Source organism: Arachis ipaensis, chromosome B06 (genome assembly GCF_000816755.2).
Source record: "Arachis ipaensis cultivar K30076 chromosome B06, Araip1.1, whole genome shotgun sequence".
Lineage (NCBI taxonomy): Eukaryota > Viridiplantae > Streptophyta > Magnoliopsida > Fabales > Fabaceae > Arachis > Arachis ipaensis.
Genome location: NC_029790.2, coordinates 25,786,514 through 25,792,696, shown reverse-complemented (window position 1 = coordinate 25,792,696; position 6,183 = coordinate 25,786,514). Strand labels below are relative to the sequence as shown.

At 29.4% G+C, this 6,183-nt stretch overlaps 1 long non-coding RNA gene across 5 annotated transcripts; it reads left to right on the top strand.

Annotated features, from left to right (window-relative positions):
• Positions 443-3,974, top strand: LOC107648121. Of its 5 annotated transcripts, XR_002348586.1 has the most exons (5): positions 446-881; positions 1,956-2,054; positions 3,167-3,471; positions 3,535-3,576; positions 3,804-3,973. It is a non-coding gene; the product is annotated as an uncharacterized LOC107648121 (long non-coding RNA). The 5 variants fall into 5 exon arrangements; XR_002348583.1 differs by having other exon boundaries at positions 443-881; positions 3,167-3,576; positions 3,804-3,972; XR_002348585.1 differs by having other exon boundaries at positions 487-881; positions 3,535-3,974.

The following is a 6,183-nucleotide window of genomic DNA, read 5'->3' as shown; positions in this document are numbered from 1 at the left end:
AACAAGCTGTAGACATATCCATGATGTACTTCAATGAACAAAGCAACACCATTTATTATTAACTTTAGCCAATATGACCAAATAATAATCTTAAAAAATTATGCTCTATAAACATACTAACCAACTAATAAAGCTGACGACTTCAGCCTTGTCAAGATTTATACTGATTCTGCTACAATTGATAACATTTTGTAGTGCAATTGTTCCTTTTTTTATATTTAGATTTTAAGTTAAACAGAAAGATAGAAATACTTAGTTTGTTATTAATAAACAGATCAATACAAATTGAGTATGGTGAGTAAAAATCTAAGCATAGTAACTAACATAAACAATAACAACACTAATACAATTTGTTAGGAACTACTGGTAGAACACTACAAGATTTATATTTAATTGAGGGAGCTTTTTAGTAGAGGTTTTTAAAAACCTCCAAAATACACTTTATTTATGGTAATTTATAAAACTCCCCCTAATAGTGATTTATAAAATTTAAACTTAATCCCCAAAATTACCCTCTTTTGTGTATTATTAGGTTTTCAAAACTCACCGAGGTAGAGTCGTAGAGAGAAGAGAAGAGAATGGTGATCGACAAAACCCTAGGTTCTCTACTGTCGGTGTAGTTGCCGTTCAGTCACTGGTCTGCTGCCGTTGCAGTCGTCGATTCCGCCACAACAGTTATCGCAAGAAGCTCATAAATTGAGCCACCTCCTCTATCAACATTATAGTTTAAGATATGGTTGCTCTGTAGCTATGGTTGCCACTGCAATTTCCGCCACCATTTCCGCTCATTTTTCGCCATCGTTGCCGTTGTAGTTTCTGTAGTCGAAAGCTTCTGAATCAAGCTATTGTTTCAAATCTACTTCTCCTTTGACTTGCCACTGGTATTCTTCTTCTTCTCCATATTTCACTTGTCTCTATTTTTCTGCTTCTTTGAAGTTTCAATTGAGCAACCAGCTTAGGGTAATCATTCAAATGTGTTAAATTAGTGCCTAATACTGTACTTGTTTCGACAATGAAGTAATTGCTATTTGGTTATTACGTTAACTGGACTCGTGATTATGGAATTTTATCATTGTGCGGCGTCCTGCAAATTGAAATGGAATTGGAAATGGAAATGGCTTGGCTGAATATGGTTGCATGCTTTTACTTGTTCATTTTTGTCACAATTTCTTGTTTCATTGGGATATTCTGCATTTCTACATTTCTACAAATTGCTTCAGATATTATGATTGCAAGATATTATAAATTGATAGTAGTGTAGTTTTCCAAGTTCATCTTGGACTAAGATCTTGAGAATACTAAAGGTTTCATATAATATAAGAGTGTTGCATTGTCTTTATTATTGTTTTGGTTACCAATTTTGTTCTTTATTACATCTCTTGTAATTATTCTTAACTGCTGAAGAATACTTAGCCAATTATTAGTTGCAAATAGCATTTAGTCTTTTTGTTGTTGAAAGATTAGATTCCCTTGCTTTCCCTTAAGTGTATACAAACCTTAGTAACTAGTTTATATTTAAAAGAATTTCCTTATCTTGGATTTATCCTTTCTCTCTTAGTAACCAACGCATTTTCAGATCTGCATTTTGTATTTTTATTCTCTGTTCCATAGTTTCTTTGTTTTGTTTCTATGGTGATGTTGTGCTGTCTTTTAAATTATGAAAATTGATGCATATATAATGTATTATGATTTTGGCTTATGAGGAATTAGCTCCCTCAATTAAAAATTTTGGTGAACCTTCCGTCGGTGGGAACACACATCTTCTACTTTCTTCAAGGACACAGTGAGCTGGTCAACTTTAACTTGACTACCCTAACCAACTTCTCTAACATGCTGAAAAAGCTGTTAAGCTTTTCAATTATGGAGTTGGATTTTGAATCCATAATAAGCTATAATCAAAGCAAGCCTTTAAGTGTTTATTTATTTGATTAAAATTTTTTTTTGGTTTTGTTCAGGTCGCAATGTTTTTGAAGAAAGATGTGGATGGACAGATTTCTAACTATCCCAATCTTCCATCCAAGTTGTTGTGTCTCCTTCACAGTGTTACTTTGCATGTATGGAAAATTTCTTTTTTGGTTTGGTTTTTGTATTAGTTTTGAGCTGAAGATCAATATAAAAGGTCTGGAATTCTCTTATTTTGATTGTATGTTATTTTTTGGGGATTTTTTTTTTGGCAAGCTGGCCCAGAAACTGATGAAGTTTATGCTCAGATGACACTTTAACTTGTGCCTTCTGTAAGCATCATTTTGGAATGTCTCAAATGTTTTATAATTCTATAACACTATGATATACCAAACATCAATTTGTATGATACAAAGTTTTCTATTAATTTGGAGTCTGATTGTAAAGAAAAACGGCTTGAACTAATGGAGATTGGGTTTTTTAATTAAGGGAGCTCAATTCCTTAGAAAATGGTGAAAAATGCATGCATCAAAATGCTGTCTTTTGGAATAAGAAAGTTCAAACAAATTCCAAATAGAAGTATTCCTTCTCCTATTTCTGATTCCCCACTTCACCAAAAAGGTCTCTTCTTCACTATTAATTATTATATATAGTACTATGTTATATGTATCTTTCTATTAGTTATTATATACATCTATCTACTATTAATTATTACTGACTGTTGTCGGATTCATACATGCAATTTTTGTTCTTCTTTTAGAGGAGCTTTTCATTTTTTGGTTACTAATAGGATTCAATCTTCATTAAGTTCATTGTACTATACATACACCTCATAGTTTAAAGTATAAAAGTACAGAACATTATGTGCTCAATGTTCAATTATTATTTAATTGGCCAATCAAACATGGTAACCGTGTTAGAATTCTTTGATATAAAACGTGTTCATTATAAGTTGTAATTAATAGTGTAACTAAGGAGTGGGAAAATTGGATGATCTTATAGAAACAGAGGGAAAGTGAAATAAAGAGAGAAGGAATGAGGAAGAGAGTGAGTCACATAAGGTGGAATAGAGATGAAGACTTGGATAAACTTTTGCAAATTGTTGGCTCATTTGAAGTTTGCTTGCTTGCTTTTGAGTGTTTTTATTATTTTCATTCTTCTTCTCTCATTTGCTTTTCACATTATTTTTCTTGATAATTATCTTAATATTTGATCTTTATCTTTCAATTTGCAATCGATTAAAAGTTTTATGATATATTATTAGGATATTGGTGTGGGAAGATGGATTCTGCAACTTTGCAGCGTCAGCAGCAGCACCTAAAATAAACTCTGGTGATTGTCCTAATAATAATAATCATAATAATAATAATGGTTCTTCTTCTTCTTCTGTTTATGTTATGTGATTATCAATAATACAATTATTAATTATTATTATTATTGTAATGGGTGAAATTGAATAAGTGTAGGTTGATAGGGAAAGTTGCTGCAAACAGTCACAAATGGATATACAAAGAGCCTAATGAACAAGAAATCAACTTCTTGTCAACGTGGCATAATTCAGCTGATTCAGTTAATAATACTTATTAATTAATTCATCAATAATCTTACTCTTAATTATATTCTTAATTACAGCATCCTAGGACTTGGGAAGCACAGTTCCAATCTCGAATAAAGGTAGTATTATATTTGATGATTATGATAAGAAAATAATAAACATTTATATTCATATGTCTACATCATAGGATCTTTATTGTTTCTTGATTCAAACCATAGCTCTCATTGCTATAAAAGAAGGTGTTGTTCAATTGGGAGCAATTCACAAAGTTCTGTCTCTACTATATATATATGATTTGAAATAATTAAGTGCTTAATTGTGGTTAATTAGTGATTAATGAATTAAGGTGATTGAGGACTTGAGCTATGTGGTTCTACTGAGGAAGAAATTCAGCTACACAGAAAGCAATAAAAATTAACTTGATAATGTTAAAAGGTCTTTCAGTATTGGGACCTTCAATGTAATTATATATTATTAATGTTAAAATTTTAGAGCTTAGTTTGTGCGTATGCTTTAAATCTTTTTTTATGTGTATTTTTTTTATATAATTAGATGATATTGAAATATTGAAATTGTTTTATTTTACTTTTTAAAAAAATAGTAATAGTTATGTATTTGTGGAGGTTTGAAAATCTCACAAAATAGTTAATTTTTGTTAAATTAAAAATTAATTTGTGAAGGTTTTAAACTGCCACAAAAGTGATTTAAAATTGTCACAAAAATTCAATACAAAACCCCCCACTAAACACATACAAAACCCCTACTGAATAGATTGTGGAGGTTCCTAAAAACTCCCACAAAAGACCTCGTGGCACCTCAAATTTTGGGGGTTTTAGAAACCTCCACAAATTATTTGGTGGGGGTTATAAACCTCCACAAATAAGAAAAAAAGTCACAAATAAAGAAAATTCTTGTAGTGAAAATTAATAAACCTGCTGAAGATTTTATCTTAAAAGACTCAAGGAAAACTACAGGAGGCTGTGTAACAATATTCATTAAAGCTTATCACATTGGGGATAAAAAGTTTCCAAACAAATTGCAAATTACATAGCAGCTACAAAAAAGATAGAACAAATTGAAATTCGTAATCAAGAAAAAATATACTCTACTAAGAACCAATAAATCAAAGGTTAATAATAAAATAAAATAATAAATGAGACTTTTAACACATTTTCTAACCCATTTGAATATAGTTGTATAATCGTAACCTTCACCATATTTCCATTATCATCTTTAACCTCAGAAGATTCATGAACACTGATCAAGAATCCAATAACATCTAACACACAAATAAAAGAAGTGGCAAATATAATGTTAGAAAGAAGAAGAATTTTAGTAATAAAATTCAACCAACATAATGATCATGACATTTAATAATAAATAATACATAATCATAAAAGAAGAGAATATTGACCTATCAAATATATTGAATCTTCTGTAAGCTGAACAAGGTCTTCAATAGTGTGTAACTCATATGGAATAGGTGAAAAGTTAACACCATGCAATAAGATAACTTCAGTATGATTCTAGAAGATCAACTTATATCGATGCTTTGTTATCTTTGCCATACCAATATTTGGGACAACAGTGAACTGAGATATGGAATAGATATTCCCTTCTTTCATAATACTTTGAAAATGATTAATCAAATTGTTGTTTACAGTGCATTGAACCTTGTTGAACTACAAAAGCATGATTTGAAACAAAATATTAATAATTAAAATTAAAAAAATAAGATTACTGGCAACTACTATTATAGTAACAAAGATAAATATTTAAACTAAATCACCTTTTCATCCATTAATAATATTTGTAGAAAACAACGTCTTTCTTCATCAGTATCAACATTTGGTAATGTCCACAACCTCACAACTTGAACTTTAATTTCGTAGTGTTCAGACCAAGGAGTAATTTTTTCAAAAGGATAATACATGCCGGCAGAAGTTAGAATATATGTGGTTTCCATTTTTTGAACTAACAAGATAAACTCATAAACTCACAAAAATAATGACACATATGAAAACATTTTATAATGTAGAGTAATACAATAATATAAAATAAATAATAAAATACTTTTAATAGATTTCAGTTTGTTTAATAAAAAAATATTCAATAAAAATAAAAAATAATTGTCAATTGTATTAAAGTTTTCCCTATGAGCATGAAAAGTGAAAGTATACAGAAACAGAAGGAGTTTTTTCATGTAGTAGTAGGTACCTGCACATAGAATAAGCTTCTGAATATAGTGTTGTCGATATCATGAACAGGAAGTTCAATAGTTTCTTCATTCATTATGACACTGAAAAGAAAAGAGTCAACTGGAAGAAGGAAAACTTTGTGATTAAAAATAAATCCTTAATAGTGTCACATAATATTAGGGGTATGGTATGGAATGACGTCTTCGGATGAAATCAACACCATTTATTTGCACAATCTACAGAAGAAAAATCAATGGTAAAAAAAGATTATTTGAATATAATATTGAGTTTCTTTAATTTTAAAACCGACCGAGAAACTTCCTATAAAGTTAACTATTTTTTAAAATATTAAGTATATTGGTATATAGATTTTAACCCAGCTTTTTTTTACTCTTTTAAAGGATAGTACTTAAAAAAAGAAATTAACATGATTCTAAAAGTAGGATTCAATATTTAAAACTCTTTTTTTTTAATAACTAAATAACTAACTCTAAATTTTTTTTTTACTATTTTTATATAAAGAATTAT